Below are 19,174 nucleotides of genomic sequence, written 5' to 3'. Positions count from 1 at the left end.
CCAATCTTCCGGCACTTCCCCGGAATCCAGCGACGTCTGGAAAATAACCACCAAGGCATCCACTATCACCTCCGCCATTTCTTTCAGAACCCTCGGATGCATTCCATCCGGTCCTGGGGACTTGTCCACAATCAGCCCCTCCAGTCTGTCGAGCACCACCTCTCTAGTAACAGTAATGTCATTAAGACCCTCCATTCCTACCACCTTTCCATCGCTAACACCCGGCAAATTATTCACGTCCTCCTCCGTGAAGACTGAAACAAAAAAGTTATTCAAGACCTTAGCCATATCCCCATCCCCTACCACTAGCTCCCCTTTCTCATCCTCTAAAGGACCAACGTTCACCCTAGCCAGCCTCTTCCTTTTTATATATTTATAAAAACTCTTGCTATCCTTTTTTATATTAAGTGCTAGCCCAGCCTCATAGTTTCTCCTACCCTCCTTTATCAACTTCTTTGTCAATCTTTGTTGACATTTAAACCTTTCCCAATCCTCTTCTTGCCCACTACTCTTAGCTACTCTAAATTCCTCCGCTTTTAATTTAACACTTTCCTTCACCTCCTTCGTTATCCACGGCTTATTACCTCTCTTCCTACTGTCCTTTTTAACCATCGGAATAAATTTCTGCTGAGCACCAAGAAAGATCTCCTTAAAGATCCTCCACTGCTCCTCAGCAGACCTACCTTCCAACGCACTCCCCCAGTCCACATTCGCCAATTCTTCTCTCATCCTACCATACTCCCCTCTATTCAAACAAAGGACGCGTGTCCGGGAACCCACTTTCTCCTCCTCCATCTGCACCAGAAACTCCACCATACAATGATCACTCTCTCCAAGAGGATCCTTCACCGCAAGGTCCCTAATTCTACCCGCCTCATTACATAGCACCAGATCCAAGATAGCTCGCTCCCTCGTCGGCTCCAACACACACTGTTCAAGGAAATTATCCCGGCAGCATTCCAAGAACTCCTCCTCGAGCCCACCTCGTCCAACATGGGTCGACCAATCAATATGCAGATTGAAATCTCCCATAACTACTGCCGTCCCATTCCTGCACGCCGCACTTATTTGCGTGTTAACAGCCCGCCCCACCTCCAGATCATTATTCGGGGGCCTATAGACGACACCCACCAGCGTCTTCCTCCCTTTGCTGTTCCTAATCTCCACCCACAACGATTCCACGTTCTGCTCTTTGGCTCCGATATCATCCCTTGCTACCACCTTGATACTATCCTTAATCAGCAGAGCTACGCCACCCCCTCTTTCCTCCTGCCTATCCTTCCTAAACACTTGATAGCCCTGTACATTCATCTCCCAGTCCCTGTCACCTTGCAGCCACGTCTCTGTAATGGCCACCAGATCGTATCCATTTGTGTCGATCTGCGCCACCAGCTCATCCACTTTATTCCGAATGCTTCGTGCATTCAGATAAAGCGCTTTCATAGTGGATCAACTGAATCATACCTGGAGCAAAATACTTTATCCTTACTGCAGTGCCAAAAATCAAAAAATCTTGGTTAACTCCCTATCAGACCTCAGAGTTTCTGATCTGGTCCCTAACAAGAGGTAAGGTATCCCTTTGGATATGGTCCTGGGACATCTTTGGAAGAGGTCGGCTGCCGTTTTAAGGGAGGATAGGTTCCATTTGGAATTGTCAAAAAGTGCATAAACTTAATTACTGTCAAGCTCATTAGAACTGTCAATAGTCCTGTCAAAATCAATTGTCAAAAGTACTTGTCAATTGAACCTGTTAAGAGGACATGACAAAAGCCTCAATAGGACCTGTCAGAAGTGTCAAGAGGACCTGCCAAAATGAGTTATCCAACTATCAAGGCATTTAAAATTCTTGTCCAATAAATCTTTGAAAAAACTGTCTGGAGTCTTAAATAAAAATCATTGCTTCTATTTTACTCCACCCACTGACAGAGGACTACCTTACTGCTGCATAATTCATTTCACAACCATCCATTATCACAGTAGGGTGGTTGCCATTTCATAGCTACAACTACTTAGAGAGTGGGATTTTCCCACCCTTCCCACCACAGGATCTTCCTGTCCCACCAATGGCATACTCCCACTGCAGGGGGTGAATTCAAAGGGAAATCCTATTGACAGTGGAAGGACCAAAAGATCCCACCTTTGGCAACAGTAGGCTGCTTCCCACCACCAAGAAACACACACAGCAAGGGAGCCAGAGAATCCCACCCACATCTCTTTGAAGTAGGACTATGAATTCTAAGACTTGCTGATATAAGGGATTGTGCACTTGAATTAAATGCTTGTTGTTATGAGGCTTTATGTAGTTGAAGGTACGTAAACGTAGAAAATGTTTTCTTATGAATGAATGTTTTTCCAATGCAATGAAGTCTGCAACGGATACTTAGAATTTTATTTTATAGAACCTTATTTATATCGTAAGTGTATGTGTCCTGAGGTCTGCCCACCGTGGATATTGGTTGTATTGACATGATAGACATAAGGACATGGATTGGCACTAAATTGGCATGGAGCTATAAAAAAAAATCATGGGATGGATAGTGGGGCATAGGTTAGTATAGAGAACTAGCATAAAGAGTTTGTGGGAGTAAGGAGGAAGGAGTAAGGGTTGGAAGGACGTTTCATGTTTAATTCTTTTGGACACAACACCAGAGCCCAGAGACAGGCCTTCCACCAGTCTGCCTCCACATCCAGCATCCTTCCCAGTACTTACAAAATCGCCCACCCTGACTTATAATACAGCCCACTCCAACCCCCAGAATGAAAATATGACATCTGGGTAGCCATATTGAAAGCTGGAATTCTCCTGATTCTGTGTGCCCAACTAACGGTTAAAAATCTAGGCTTTAATCATCCGCATACTTGGATATACAATTTCCTACTCTTTCACTCAAGTCATGGCTTAAAGTTTCCTCATATTATGACACCAAACATAACCAGAGTAAGGTCTCTATCCTGAAAGACAACAATATCTATGACCATTTCTTGTCTGTTGGACAGCATGGTGTCACAGTGGTTACCACTGCTGCCTCACAATACCAGGGACCCGAGTTCAACTCTTTCTTTGGGTCATTGTTTATGCAGGATTTGCACATTCTCCCTGTGTCTGCATGAGTTTCCTCTGGGTGGTCTGGTTTCCTCCCATAGTCCAAAAAATGTGCTGGCTAAGTGCATTGGCCATGCTAAATTCTCCCTCAGTGTACCTTAACAGGCACCAGAGTGTGACAACTAGGGGATTTTCACAGTAACTTCATTGCAGTGTTAATGTAAACGAACTCGTGACACTAATAAATAAACTTAAGTCATTGATAAATACAGTGATAAGCTAAGGTCTCTGCCCTGCATAATTTTAACAAATAGAATGTTGAACTATGTAGTCAAAACAGTCATTTTAAGCCAAAGAAATTCATGGTTAATCTGTGTTGTGTTTTCATTAAGTTATACATTGAGTGTTGTGAGCAGTTTTAACTACTAAGTTAACAGGGTAATATTCATAATCTGCAGTTGTTCAGGTTAGAAGCCGTACTAGGAGTAATGAGTTTTTTTAGCATTTCATTGTAAAATAAATCATCAAGGGAGAGAGCAGGAGTGGTCTTAGTCATGCATCAGTTAAAAAGCTTACTTCATTCTATTGCGGTTGTGGGTCTGCATTCCAATATTCAGTGACGATGCCTACCAACGATGTATTTGTTGAACTGTTTTTGAGCTTGACTGCAGGGTGGAGCTATCTGCCTAAAAGAAAAAAAATGACATTCCATTTATTCAACACCACTACAAGTAGCCTGCTTAGCTGAACCACAGACCCACTCAATATTGGAATGTATTGAGTTTGTAACCCTTTTACTTGCAATTCTGGGAGTTAAAAAAGATACCCAAGATGGTGAGTCACTACAATAGAGACAGAATTGAAAAACATAGCTGTTTCTAATTGAAATTTTGCCAAAATCTTACATCCAGTTTTCTTCTGCAATTTGGCTTCTCTCAGCAGTATCAATTTATTCATCCTTGATTTATTAGAACGAAGAACAGTACAGCACAGGAACAGTCCCTTCAGCCTACCAAGTCTGTGCTGACACAAATGCCTCTCTAATCTAATTTTTTTTGCCTCTACGTGGTCTCTATCCCTCTATTCCCTGCCTATTCATGTATTTATCCAGATGTCTCTTGAACTTTGTTATAGAATCTGCTTCCACTACCTCCTCCGGCAGCGCACTCCAGGCATTCAACAGCCTCTGTGTGAAAAACTTGCCACTTACATCTCTCTTAAACTTTCCCCCTCTCACTCTCAACCTATGCCCCAAAGTAATTGACCCTTTGACACTGGGGAAGAGACTCTGACTATCCATTCTATCTAAGCCTGTCATAATCCTGTAAACCTCTATCCTCTGTGCTCCAATGAAATAATCCAAGTTTGTTCAACCTTTCTTCATAGTTCATATCTTTCAAACCAGGCAACATCTTGATCAATTCCTTCTGCACACTTTCCAATTCATCAATGTTCTTTTGAGAGTGTGGCGACCAGAATTGTACAGAGTACTCTAAATGTGGCCTACCAAAGTCTTATACAGCTGCAACATGATTTTCCAATTCCTATACTCAACACCCCAACCAATGAAGGTCAGCATGCCTTCTTGACCACCTTGTCCACCTGAGTTGCCAGCTTCAGGGAACTGTGGATCTGCATGCCTAGATCCCTCTGTAAGCTAATATTTCTTAGAGCTCTACCATTTATGGTATACTTCCCTCCTGCAGTAGACCTTCCAAATTGCATCACTTCACATTTGTCTGGATTAAATTCCATCTGCCACCTTTCGACCCAGGTCTCCAACTGATTTATATCTTGCTGTATCCTCTGACAGTTTTCCTCACAATCCACTACTCCCCCAATTTTTATATCATCTGCAAATTTACTACTCAGATTACCTAAATTTTCCTCCAAATCATTCACATACATTACAAACAACAGAGGCCCCAGCATTGATCCTTGTGCTACACCGCTTGTCACAGATCTCCAGTTAGAAAATACCCATGCACTGCTACTCTCTGCTTTCTATGCCCAAGCCAGTTTTGTGTCCATCTTACCAGCTCACCTTGGATCCCATAAGACTTCATCTTCTGTATCAGCCTGCCATGAGGAACCTTATTGAAGGTTACTTAAGTCTATGTATACAACATCCACTGCCCTGCCCTGGTCAATTTTTTTTCACTCCCTCAAAGAACTCAATTAAGTTGGTGAGACATGACCTCCCCTTCACAAAACCATGCTGCCTATTGCTAATAAGCCCATTACATCCTGTCCCTAAGAATCTTCTCCAATAATTTCCCCACCACTGATGTAAGCCTCACAGGCCTATAATTTCCCAGATTGTCTCTTCTGCCCTTCTTAAACAGAGGAACAACATTGACTACTCTCCAATCCTCAGGTATCTCGTCCATGACTAAAGAGGATAAAAGATTTTGGCCAAGGCAATTTCTTCCCTCATCTCTCTGTATTTGGGGATAGACCCTATCTGGCCCTGGGGACTTGTCCATGTTAATGTTTTTTCAAGACCTCTAATACCTCCTCTTCTTTTTTATCTTAACATGTCCTAGAATGTCAGCATCCTCCTTTCAATACTCACCATCCACCACATCCTTCTCATTAGTGAATACTGGTGCAAAGCACTTGTTAAGGACCTTATTGATCTCATCTAGCTCCACATATAAATTCCCTCCACTGCCCTTGAGTGGACCTACCCTTTCCTTAGCTAACCTCTTGCTCCTTATTAAAAGCCTTGGGTTTCTCCTTAATCCATCCTGCCAAGGATAATTCATGGCCCCTTTTTGCCCACTGAAGTCCCTGTTTAAGCTCTTTCCTGCTATCTTTATATTCACAGTTAGAAGTCTCACAATGCCAGGTTAAAGTCCAACAGGTTTATTTGGTAGCACAAGCCACTAGCTTTTGGAGCACTGCTCCTTCATCAGGTGAATGGGATTTCAGTTCACAAACAGGGCATATAAAGACACAAACTCAATTTACAAAATAATAGTTGGAATGCAAGTCTTTACAGGTAATCAAGTCTTAAAGATACAGACAATGTGAATGGAGAGAGGATTAAACACAGGTTAAAGGGATGTGTATTGTCTCCAACCAGGACAGTTAGTGAAATTTTGCAAGCCCAGGCAAGTCGTGGGGGTTACAGGTAGTGTGACATGAACCCAAGATCCCGGTTGAGGCCATCCTCATGTGTGCGGAACTTGGCCATCAGTCTCTGCTCAGCGACTCTGCATTGTCGTGTGTTGTGAAGGCTGCCTTGGAGAACACTTACCCGAAGATCAGAGGCTTAATGCCCATGACCGCTGAAGGGTTCCCCATTAGGAAGAGAACACTCTTGCCTCGTGATTGTTGAGCGGTGTTCATTCATCCGTTGTCGTAGCATCTGCACGGTCTCCCCAATGTACCAAGCCTCAGGATATCCTTTTCTGCAGCGTATCAGGTAGACAATGTTGGCCAAGTTGTAAGTGTATGTACCGTGTACCTGGTGGATGGTGTTCTCATGTGAGATGATGGCATCCATGTTGATGATCTGGCATGTCTTGCAGAGATTGCTGTGGCAGGGTTGTGTGTTTTTGTAGTCACTCTGTTTCACCTCTACTGCGGATTTTACGGCTGCACCAAGGCATAACAATAGCTTAGGAGAGTTAAAAAATTTGATGTCATCTCTGGTTCACAGGTGTGCTATCACTGTAGATGAAATGCATATTTCTGAAATAGTTTGATGGGTATGTGAATGTTCTGGTCAACTGAAGGTATGGTGAATTTGGACTTTGGAACCCTCTTTATGTCAAGGTTTAGCCATCCTCCCACTTAGTGATACTGTCCAGTTCTGAGATTAACATTCATGTGTTGTCACTCTCAGGTAAACTAGGTTCCACACCCTTGTGTTGTCGGGGAGATGTGTTTAAATCTTTATTAGAAGTGTATGATTGAACTGTTTCTAACCCTTCTTCCTCAAGGGGCACCAATGAGTGAAGACAACTCATCAGCACTGATACAATAGCAGCATTTGGGTCTCTTCGGTGGTGGTAACCAAATCCACGACGCACACTTTTGGATGAGATTCCAGGCAGGTCCTCATCTCAGTTGTAGCAGCGTTTGCATCATTAGATGGTGACATTGTTGTTATTCCTCAATGGACTCTAAGTTCACAGAGTTAGTGCTTTAGCTGGGCTAATGGGGTTTGATTTACGTCATTCGTTAATTTTCAAATGGGTTTGAGCCTGATGTAATTTCCTCTGGCCTGAATCAAGATCGGAAGGTGTGATGAGATTCTGGTGAGCAGCTGTTTTAATGAGTATTCATGACATACAAATAAATGCAAATTTCTTTCATGCCACCAGCCAGCAGGATAATTGAACCGCCATTAATCTGCCATTAGGAGGATTGCAAACTGTCTTCAGGCTGCCAGATTTCCAATGATTTGCTCACCACTAGATTATCTGTTCCCACCTGCCATGGAAACTGCCACAGAGAAAATTCTGCCTAAAGTTTCAAGTCCAATAACTATGTTTGTCTCTCCATGGATGCTTGTAGACCTGTTGTGCTTTCCAGCATCTTCTATTTTTATTTAATATTTCCAGCATCCAAATTATTTTGCTTTAATAACCATAGTTTTTAGACTTCGTCAAGTAAATTTCCAATTAATACCCACCACAACCTGCATACAATTAAACATTATTAATATACAATTAATGTCACTTCCTTAGCAATTAAAACAATACTTACAGACAGTTCCCTTAGAGATGAAGGGCAGTGAAATAATCTGAGATACAATTCCAACAAGTTATCAAAGTGAATAAGAATCTTCATATTAAGGCCTTTACTTGTGTGTTTTTCATCATAACTATCAAGAAATTTAAAACTAAGGTGCAAACTTTCCATTATTTTTATGAAAGTAGGAGCTGTAGAGCAATTATACAATTAATTTTGAAATTTGAAGGAAAACCCCAAATAGTTTTGAAATTGCAGACAGATTAATTTTCACAGATAATCAGATAAATCTCAGCCTGCCTATTTTCAGATGAAACTCGAAGTAAGGTATTGTCCTTGGTAGTTGACAGCAAGTTTCCATTAAATGATACCAATGAAGCTTCTAGTATCCTAAGCTTAACATTCTATAGCAAGTCCAAAAGTGCAAACATCAATGCTGAAAGGCAACATGTCAGTGTCACATTTCAGTGAAGTAAATTTCCCAGGAAATAAGTTTACAAACTACATAACATCAAGAGAGGTCACACCAGATGTAGACCAGGCAAACTTTCCTGTAAGAAAAAAAAGTCAAATGATGATATAATCTGGACCAATCCTGTCCAAACATTCTTCTCCTCCCCAGTTGTATTTTGGCTAACATAAAAGCAAAGTACTGCGGATTCTGGAAATCTGAAATAAAATCTCTGGAGTTAAAAATAAACAAACATTTCCGGTCTGAATCCTTTCATCAAAAGTCACAGATCTGAGACGTTATCTCTGTTTCTCTCATCAAAGATGTTGCCAGACATGTTGAGTATTTCCCATATTTTCTGTATCTTACCTGATTGTGCCCTCTCCTTCCACTTTCCACTCTTCCTTGTATCTCACAATTAAGTTACACAATCACAACCATGGTTAGGTCTTTCAGGCCACTGCAACTCCAGTATATCTCTTCCCCATGAAAGGCCTGCCCCAACCTAAACTGCAACCACAACAGTGTGCTGGGAGTTGGTTCACTGAGGGAGTCCAGTGAAGGAGGTACTTTTCTGCTTTGTCTAACTTTCTCATCCTGTAGGAATTGGCTGTTGCTTTACTACAGGGGGAGCTAGCCACCTTGTTGTTTGATTATACTGTGCAATTAATATATTTTATATTTATGGGAGACTGCTTCCTGATTCAGTGTTTTTCTACGGGGGGGGGGTGGGGGGGGCGGCTTCTTTGAAAGAAATGTAGCAGATGCTGGAAAGCAGGATAATTTCTCATTTTAGTCAGTTTATTAGCAGAAGGCTTAATGGGCTTTTGTTGATAAATGGGAAAGGACCCCTTGGGTGTTTTTGATTAAAATAATAGAGCCATATAGGTTTACATCATGGAAACAGGCCCTTTGGCCCAACTTGTCCAAGCTGCCCTTTTTTTAAACCCTAAGCTAGTCTCAATTGCCTGCATTTGGCCCATATTCCCTCTAAACCCATTTTCCCATGTAACTGTCTACATGCCTTTTAAAAGACAAAATTTTACCCACCTCTACTACCACCTCTGGCAACTTATCTCAGACGGTCAACACCCTCTGTGTGAAAAATTTGCCCCTTTGACCCTTTTGTATCTCTTCCCTCTCACCTTAAACCTATGCCCTCTCATTTTAGACTCCTCTACCTGTGGGAAAAGATATTGACTATCTAGCTGATCTATGCCTCTCATTATTTTACAGACCTCTGTTAAGATCACCCTGCAGTCTTTTATGCTCCAGAGAAAAAAGTCGCAGTTTATCCAGCCTTTCCTTATAACTCAAACCATCAAGACCCGGTAGCATCCTAGTAAATCTTTTCAGCACTCTTTCTAGTTTAATAATATCCTTTCTAGAAGAGACTGATCAGAACTGTACACAGTATTCCAAGTATGGCCTTACCAATGTCTTGTACAACCTCAACAAGATGTCCCAACTCCTGTATTCATTTTTCTGACCAATGAACCCAAGCATGCTGAATGCCTTCTTCACCACTCTGTCCACCTGTGATTCCACTTTCAAGAGAACTTGTACCCTTCAATCTCTTTGTTCTGTAACTCTCCTCAATGTCCTACCACTAACTGAGTAAGTCCTGCCCTGGTTCAATCTACCAAATGCATCACATTTATGGAAATGCTTCGCATTTATTTAAATTAAACTCCATCTGCCATTCGTCAGCTCACTTGCCTAATTGACCAAGATCCCATTACAATCCAATACAACCTTCTTCACTGTCCACTATGCCACCAATCTTGGTGTCATCTGCAAACTTATTAACCATGCCTCTTATGTTCTCCTTCAAATCATTTATATATGACAAATAATGGTGGACCCTGCACTGATCCCTGAGGCACACCACTGGTCACAGGCCTCCAGTTTGAAAAACAAGCCTCTACAATTATCCTCTGGCTTCCGTCATCAAGCCAATTTTGTATCCATTTAACTATCTCACCCTGGATCCTGTGAAATTTAACCTTATGCAACAACCTACCATGCAGTACCTTGTCAAAGGTCTTGTTAAAGTCCATGTAGACAACATTAACCGCACAGCCCTCATCTACGCTCTTGGTTACCCCTTCAAAAAACAGTCAAATTTGTGAAACATAGTTTTCCACTCACAAAGCCATGCTGACTGTCCCTAATCAATCCTTGCACCTCTAAATGCCTTCAGATTCTGTCTCTCAAAATACCTTCCAACAACTTACCCACCACAGATGTGAGGCTCACTGGCCTGCAGTTCCCAGGCTTTTCTCTGCAGCCCTTTTTAAACAAAGGCACAACACTTGCCACCCTCCAGTCTTCAGGCACCTCACCTGTGATTATCGATAATATAAATCTCTGCTAGAGGATCCGCAATTTCCTCCCTAGCCTGCCTCAACGTCCTGGGATACATTTCATCTGGTCCCAGGGATTTATCTACCTTGATGTGCTTTCAGACTTCCAGCACCAGGTCTTCTGTAATATGTACACTCCTGAAGATATCACTGTTTATTTCCCCAAGTTCCTTAACATCCATGCTTTTCTCAGTTGTAAATACTGATGAGAAATATTCATTTAGGATCTCACCCATCCTTTGTGGATCCGCAAATAAATGACCTTGTTGATCCTTAAGAGGCCCTACTCTCTCCTTAGTTACTCTTTTGGCCTTCGGGTATTTGTAGAAGCTCTTTGGATTCCCCTTTGCCTTATCTGCCAAAACAATCTCATGTCCCCTTTCTGCCCTCCTGATTTCTCTCTTAACTCTACTCCAACACCCCCTATACTCTTCAAATGATTCACTTGATGCCAGCTGCCTATGCATGTGATGTGCCTCCTTCTTCTTCTTGACCAGGGTCTCAATATCCAGGGTTTGCTACTTTTACCAACCTTGCCCTTCATTCCAAGAAGAATGTGCTTACCCTGAACCCTGGTTAACACACTTTTGAAAGCCTCCCACTCACCAGATGTCCCTTTACCTTCCCACAGACTCCCCCAATTAACTTTTGAAAGTTCCTGCTTGATACCATCAAAATTGACCTTCCCCAATTTAGAATTTTAACTTTTGGGCCAGACCTATCATTCTCCATTGCTATCTTAAAGCTAATAAAATTATGGTCACTGGTCCCAAAGTAATCCCTCACGAACACTTTTGTCATCTGCCCTTCCTTATTTCCCAAGAGGAGGTCAAGTTTTGCCCCCTGTTTAGTCAGGCCATCCACATAAAAATGAGAAATACCTTCTGAATACACTCAACAAATTTCTCTATAATAGAAAAACAGTTTGCAGTTTCAGTTTTGTTCAGTTGCTGGAGAGTGCTGTCTAAAGATTGAAACCTACAAGCTGCTCTCTCTGTCTCTCTCTATCTCTCTGAAAATTCACTCTGGAACCATCATGATTGTTATCACAATTTAAAGCAAGTATGCCTGGGTTTACTAATTATATTTAAACTGGGGTTAATTCTATAGGAAGACTTATTTGGAACTGAAATAGTGATAAGATAGAAATTAAGAGTTTTTCCATGTTTATAGATTGTTCAGTAAGAAGTCTCACAACACCAGATTAGAGTCCAACCAGTTTATTTGATAGTAATCCCACAAGCTTTTGGAAATGGAGCTTTTTCGTCAGATGTGTGGAAGGTTCTGATCAGAGAAGGGCCTGATTAGAGAAGGGTACATCTCTACTTATAGACTGTTCAACTGTTAAGACTTAACTGCTTCATTTTGTTAGAGTAATGAATAACACTTGTTCTGATAAAAAAAAAGAGAAACTTACAGCGGAAGCGATAGGTTCAGTTATCATACATGTAGGTACCAACAGCAAAGGTAGGATGAGATAGGAGGTATCTGTATAGTCAGTACGAGGAGCAAAATAGTAATGTGGTAAATGAGGATCAAGAAGGGACAGAAAGGAAAAAAAAAGTATACCAGCAGTCAAGACTGGATGTTACAAAGATAACAAAAAGAAAAAATTAAAAGTTCTGTTTGTGAATGCATGTAGTGTTCAAAACAAAGTGAATGAATTGATAGCATGTATTGGAGTAAATAATGATAATTGGATAGCCATTGCAAAGGCATAGCCTTAGACTTGGTAAAATTGATTTTATAGCCCGAAAAAGGCTGAATCTACCCACATCATCAATAATAGCAGGAACAGAAATGTCCAGCTTAGATAAAATATAACATGTCATCTGCTTATAGCATAATCTTATGTTGTTTCCGCAACTGAATAGCCCAAATATCAAAAGATTATGTCTTACTGCCTCCAATGGGGGCTCAGTAGCTTTTGCAAATAATAATAGGGGCAAAGGGCAGCCCTGACTAGTCCTTCACTGAAGACTAAAGTTATCAAATCTATAACCATTAGTAAGAACAACCGCCAGTGAATTTTTATAAAGCACCTGCATCTCCTTAACAAACTCTCCTCCCAACCCAAACTTCTGCAAGGTGTAGAATAAATAATTCCATTCCACATGATTGAAAGCTTTCTCTGAATCCAAAGAGATCGTTAAACTATCTAATGCCTACTTTTGAAATACCTGAATGGTATCTGATAACCTCATGACATTGTTACATGAATTCTAGCCCTTTATGAACCCAGTCTGATCAGCCTGCATAATCAGGGGAAGAATTCTTCCTAGGCGCAATACCAGCACCTTAGACAACAATTTCAAATCTACATTCAAGAGTGAGATTGGCCTGTAGGATGCACACACTTCAGGATTCTTGCCTATCTTCAAAATGAAGGAAATATTTGCTTCACAAAGCTCATCGTTAAATTCCTTATAAAATTTTCTTCCAAAGCCATCGGGACCCAGAGCCTTACCAAATTAAAGCTTCCTTAGGGCAAGAGCCACCTCCCCCTTAGAATGGGGAGCATTCAGGATCGACTGTTGGTTAGTATAAATTGTTGAGAGTTTAAAGGGAGGAAAATGAATGCTCCATAAATGTCAATGCATTCCCAGAATGGTCTGCTTTTATGTAAGTTGGCAAGTACCCTCTCAATGCCTTCATATCCTCCATCCTAATCATCCTATTACACTTGGATCTGCCACAGAGAGAACAGCCCCAAAGCCTGCCTTCTTCTTAGTGAGGAAAGCTAGCTAGCTACTTGGTTTGTTTCCAAACTTGGCGAGTTTTAAACACCTCTCAGCACATTGAGTCAAAAAGGAGTCTAGTGCTGTTCAGATTACATTAATTTCTTTCAGCATCGAATGGCTAGGATTCTTGCTATACACCGTTTCTGCTTCAGCCAATTTTACTTCCAACTGGTGCTGTTGCTCCAGCATTTTACCCTTTTTTGTTGGCCATATACAAGATGACCAAAACCCTGGTATAAGCCTTGCAGGTTTGCAACTGTATAGAGGGGTTTACTTCAGAGAGGGAATGGATTGAGTAGAAGAGATCAAATTTGGCTTTAAAGTACAAGATAAAGTTACGATCTCTGAGTAAACATGCATTAAATCTCCAAGATCTGGACCAGGATTGGGTCCCCTTGAATAAAAGTTCCATGAAGACAGGAGCATGATCAGAAATCACAATATTACCTATAGTGCAGGAAGCCACTGAATATCAGATTGCTTTTGCCATGAAAAAACAGTGAAATCTATTATGACATTGGTGGGAATAGGGAAGAAATCGAACTCTTTATTATGCAGTGTTCTCCACACATCTAAGCACCCTATCTCCTAGCAAATCAATACTAAAGCCTTTGCCTGTTGGGTGAGGGTATTCCTAGTTATGGGGAGTTTGTCCATCAAAGTGTTAATCTGGCAGCTGAAGTCCCCACCTATAAAGGAATTAGTTGATGCTAGTCCTTGAAAACTTTAGTAACAAAATCAGGGAAATAATTTAGAGACCATAAACATTCACTATCGAGATGTTTCCCCCATACAATAGCCCCTTGACAACACATACCTTCCCCTTATCCTTCACACAGTTCTTCAATCTAAGAGGCACGTTTTTATTTACAAACACTGCAACACCTCGGCTACAAGTCCAGAATGAGGCAAAAAACATCTGTCTCACTCAATCCTGCTTCAGTTTTAGGTGCTCCTTGTCATCTAAATGAGTTTCCTGCAATAAAGCTATGTCAACCTTTTTCTTTTTTGTGGAAAGACAAAACCCTTTTTTTCTTTTAATAGGATGGTGTATTGCCCACACATTCCTGGACAAAGTTTCAAATTAGCTATTACCATTACTTATTCAACCAGAGAGCGTAGGATCTTGACACAAAAAAAAGACCAGCCAGAAATTTTTGCACCCTGCTTGGGCATGCACCAAAACATCTCTAGCTACACTTCGAAGCCCCATTGACACACTGCAACATTTTTCTAGGAAATATGAACTGTCTAAACACTTGCAGGAACCAGTTAACAATTAACACCAAAGTAAAAAAATACACAAAGTCATTAGTTCTGCAAATTTTTCCCTCAATATAGAGGAGCAAGATATATCAGAATAAAGGTGAGTGCTGAATGCCCTTTCTGCATTCTAACCCCTCCCATTAAAAATTAAGCCACTCACTCATCTCCGAGCAGCAGTGCTACTCATATTTATCATGATTAGAGCAAAACAGACCACAAAGCATATACCACCATTATAATATATAAGAAAAGACGGATATTTGTCACACAGCCCTGGTGCCATACAATATGCACAGCTCACTCCTTAACTAAAAGAAATGTGCTGAGGGGTGTTTTCCATTAAAGACAAATAGAAGTCTTATTCCTAAGGATCAAAGGAAACTCACTGTAGTGCTCAATTATTAGATTAGCATGAAAATAACAACACACAATCAGGAAGGAATTATAATGACAAGGGATAGAGTCCAGAAATTACAGTGAACTGCTGATTGTTACTCTAAATTATTGCTTTCTTGGAGTTCACAAAGGCTATCACTTTAGCTGCATTGTCAAATGTCACCCTCAGTGTAGCAGGATACAGTCGGGCATATTGCTCTCTGATAGACGTCAATAATTTTCTAACTTCATCGAAGCCCTTGCATCTCTGTTGTATAGTCACCGCAAAATCTTGGAAGAAAGAAACCCTCGCTCCATCATAGAGCAAGACCCAATTACACCAAGCTGCCTCCAATATGTCCATATTTCAAATATCCATAATCTCCATAATTTCAGATCTTTGGCAATATCTGAAATTATGAGACTGCTTAATTATAGGCCAGGGTCGCTGATTATTCCTAGACTTCAAAGACGGGATACAATTCTAATCTAATAAGCTCTGATTTTGTATTAAGAAAATGTGATAACTAGCTCTCAAAGAGTTTAACTGGGAGCTTACCCTCAGTTGCTTATGATAAACAAACAACCCAGGCAGTTCTCCTCCAGCTTCAATTCTCCAGATCATCCAGGGGTTCTGACATACCACGAAATTGCTTTTCTAAGGATTGTAAGCAGGCCTCAACCAAGTAAGTTGCAGTTTTGACGGCAAAGATTTCCTCCTCTGCTTCATCAAGCCTTTTACCAACATTCTGCAGTTCTACAACATGAGCACTGATTTCCTGTGCTAATAAGCTGGGTTTCTCATCAAAGATCTCAATAATATTAGCAGTCATCAGCTATAATGCCTTTGAGTGTGCTGGATGGAGAGCCTGTTCATCGATTCGCCATGTTGAGGAGGCAATTCCACCCCAATTACTTCTGACTGCTCTCTTTTGTGGACATTTTTCTTAATATTTCTTGGCATTTTACCAACAATGTTTAGCCTGAAATCTTCCAGGGGCATAACATGGAGTTCTCACTTCCGGATTGGGCAAGTATGGGCTGCTTGAGCACCATGAATGAAAGGATTAAAAGATGAGTAGCGTCAGAGCTCCTGAAATCACAGCTATTCCCATGATCTCGTTGCATAATCCCCAGGGGCACAGTTTTAAAATTAGCAGTCACCCTTTAAGGTCAGAAATCAGGATATTCTTTCCTCTCAGAGGGTTGTGCAACTTTGAAAGTCTTTGCTTCAGAAGGCAGTGGAGGTAGGATCAGTGAATATCTTTAAGGTGGAGGTAGACAGATTCTTGGTGGGCAAGAGAATCAAAGGTTATTGGGGTAAATGGGAATGTAGAATTCAAAATACAAATGACCTATTTCTGCTCCTTACTTGTATGCTCATACGTCTCTTTTTCCAAAGTCAGAAACTATCTGTTGCATCTTCTATCCTGATGCATTCACCCTTCTTTTCAAGCCTTTACCTCATCATCCCATCTGCTCTTTAGCAACCCTGCCTGGTATTTTCATTAGTCAGTGTCAGCCATGACTCAGTTGGGTAAGCCTCTTGACTCTTGCCTCTGAGTCAGAAGTCTCACTGCAGAGACTAGAGCACAAAAATCTAAACTGATACTTCACCACAGCACCGAGTGCGTGTAGTGATGCTGCCTTTCGGATGAGATGTTAAAACTGAAGTCCTGTCTGCTTTGTAACATGGGGATACAAATCCCATAACACTCTTTCACAGATGAATTACCCCAATTTTACTGGTCAATAGTTATACTTAAGTCACAATCACAGAGACAGAATATTTATTATTAGTTTGCTATTTGTGGGAGTTTGCTGTGCACAAATTGATTGTTGCATTTCCCATATTAAACAAACATATCAAAAAGTATTTTGTTGGCTGTAATATGCTTTGAGAGATCCTGAGATTGTACATTTATATGCAAGGGCTTTTTTTTTACTCTATTTACACTTATGTCATCAAATAATGGCAAGTATTCAAGAACATATTTAGCATCAACCCAAAACCTTATCAGAAGTAAGCACAAATTGAACTTTGTAAACATTTTAGGAGGTTACTTTGAGTTGCTGAAATAACTAAATTAGTGTTCATTGAAAAAAATTATGAATTAAAAAAAGTTTCACAAATCAGCAGTATAATATATTAATTATGTTAAATATTATTTCCCACAGGATGAGACATTTGAATTTCTTAATACAGCAGATAGACGGTACTGTAGACAGGTTAAGCTTATATAATTACTTCCAAGCTATTGTCTTAGAGGACCTCCTTGACATTGATTCCATGTTTCCCTCAAACAGAAGACACCTCCCCACTGAGATCAATCATTTAGTTACTAAGAATCAACTTGCCCAGCTGTGAATAATCACATTATTTGTTTAGGCAAGTTTTATTATGTCTAGAAAAGAAGTTTGTTCAGTAGAAACCCTATAATCACCTTCTGCTTCAACCAGACATATGGCATTTTCACTTATGGCAGACTTCAATGCTGTGATGATATGAAGGAGTATACACCTGCCACTTTTTGCCTCCACAAAGATTTTCTTTTGCTATTTCTAGGATTGCCTGTTAACTTGGTTTCATATCAGAATCATTAATTCCTATGATCTACAAAGCCACATAACATGGTCTGTGTTGCAACATGCCTGTGTTGTAACCATATTATCACAGAGCTATTTAGTGTGTTACCTCAATCTGATGCTGAGCTCCTGAAGGCTTTATGCAATAATTCTTCATCCGTTGATTTCTCAGTTCTTAGATGGATTAATGAAAGGGGAAGCAGGGAGGAAAAAAAGTTGGATTGGATGCCAGCTATTCCTCTAGAGGAATTTGCAGGTGACATACTCAAAGTGTCCTGGCACACGTCCAAACATCCGATTACACAGCAATTTTCTTATTTACTCTGTTTTACAGGGAAAGTATGCAATAGGGCAGAGCATTCAGGAGAATGTATATGGGGAGAATTTTAAAAATAAAAACAAATAACTAATGTCAGCATACAATCCATGGCCACAGCAAATACCTTGAGATGTAGTTAGTTCCATTAATTGTTATGATCCCAGCCGATGTTAATACTGGACAAGTCAGTTCCCAAAGTGAAACCTGACTTGATAGATCCTGAATTTTGTTTTAGAAACCATGGAGGAACATTACTGAACAAATTCAAAATCTACAGATTAACTTTTAATACAAAAAGACAAAAAAATGAGCTATATCACATCAGACAAGAAGGTCAAGACTAAGACAAGATAATTCAATTTCCTAATATTCTTTTAGCGGGCAAAATCTTTATAGGTACCTGTACCAGTGAAGAGTTACCACTAGCTTGACACAAAGGCTCCCTGCTGGGGACCTATACCCACCAATGGTTTCCTTCTGGTGAATAATTGGGAGCATTCACTTAATACTTCTCACCCAACTTGTTTCTCTTCCCAAGACACCCAAAAATAACTGCATTTTAACCTCATTGTTTCACTGACAACGCTGCTAAACAGATCATGTTACTGAGCCCTATCATTGACTATTCAGTTAATTGTTGTCCCATTAGCCATGTCATTTCTTTTCTCAGAGAGCTCAGAAAACCTGTCTTCCCTCTCCAACACACACCGGCTGAATGGCTTCCCAGATCCTGTCTTTCTTGGTCTCTGTGTCACTTGATCACTGTCATTGGGCAACATAATGCTTTTCTACTTTACTTTTGAATTCCTGAGCTCTCAATATCAGCAACTCATCACTTGAGCATCATGGGTTATAAAACCTCAGCAAAAGTATAGATCATTTCCATATGTATGTAAACAAATCCAAAACACTCACCTTTCAACCACAGGTCCATCATGGCTTCTAGACACCAAGGGCCCGATTGCCCCTGTTTTCAGGTGCGAAAGCTTGGTAAAGTCAGGTGTCAGTCGAGTAGCACGATCCACGCCCACTTCCATACCGGTTCCCCCTTTACCGACAATATCTGCATGCATTTAAATTGACTTAATGAGCTGCACGCCCAAACTTATCACCACTTCCCCCTTTACCACCACATCCCTCAATGGCTCCACATGGTCCTCAAAGGTCAGATTTGGGCACTCCAGCTTCCGAAGAGATAAGTTCAGAACTTCCGGCGGCTCTCCGACTCAGATCAGTGGTCCAGGGCAAGAGGAGGCCGTGTCAGATGGCTCTCTGGTGGGGAGGGGGTGACAGATGACTCTCTGATGAATGGAGGATGGAGGT

At 40.9% G+C, this 19,174-nt stretch overlaps 1 long non-coding RNA gene across 1 annotated transcript in view; it reads right to left on the bottom strand.

Annotated features, from left to right (window-relative positions):
• Positions 1–19,174, bottom strand: part of LOC145344146 (uncharacterized) — a 132,376-nt gene that overhangs the window by 57,421 nt on the left and 55,781 nt on the right. Inside the window, exon 3 of the long non-coding RNA XR_013886841.1 lies at positions 3,620–3,729. This is a non-coding gene — a long non-coding RNA (uncharacterized LOC145344146). The remainder of the gene's footprint in view (positions 1–3,619; positions 3,730–19,174) is intronic.

This window comes from Carcharhinus amblyrhynchos, chromosome 6 (genome assembly GCF_965287045.1).
Source record: "Carcharhinus amblyrhynchos chromosome 6, sCarAmb.v2.hapA, whole genome shotgun sequence".
In the NCBI taxonomy this organism is placed as follows: Eukaryota; Metazoa; Chordata; class Chondrichthyes; order Carcharhiniformes; family Carcharhinidae; genus Carcharhinus; species Carcharhinus amblyrhynchos.
The sequence above is the reverse complement of the archived record's forward strand: the minus strand, read 5'-3'. Positions and strand labels throughout refer to the sequence as shown.